Here is a 232-nt window from a genome sequence, read left to right on the forward strand (position 1 = left end):
TTATTTTTATTTTTATTTTTTTTGAGACAGAGTCTCGCTCTGCCGCCCAGGCTGGACTGCAGTGGCCGGATCTCAGCTCACTTGCAAGCTCCGCCTCCCGGGTTTACGCCATTCTCCTGTCTCAGCCTCCCGAGTAGCTGGGACTACAGGCGCCCGTCACCTCGCCCGGCTAGTTTTTGTATTCTTTTTAGTAGAGACGAGGTTTCACCGTGTTAGCCAGGATGGTCTCGAT

General features: G+C 52.6%; 1 protein-coding gene across 1 annotated transcript in view; it reads right to left on the reverse strand.

The window, feature by feature from the left end:
- Window positions 1-232, reverse strand: part of NDRG3 (NDRG family member 3) — a 98,005-nt gene that overhangs the window by 95,738 nt on the left and 2,035 nt on the right. The window lies entirely within an intron of this gene.

Source organism: Piliocolobus tephrosceles, chromosome 20 (assembly GCF_002776525.5).
Source record: "Piliocolobus tephrosceles isolate RC106 chromosome 20, ASM277652v3, whole genome shotgun sequence".
In the NCBI taxonomy this organism is placed as follows: Eukaryota; Metazoa; Chordata; class Mammalia; order Primates; family Cercopithecidae; genus Piliocolobus; species Piliocolobus tephrosceles.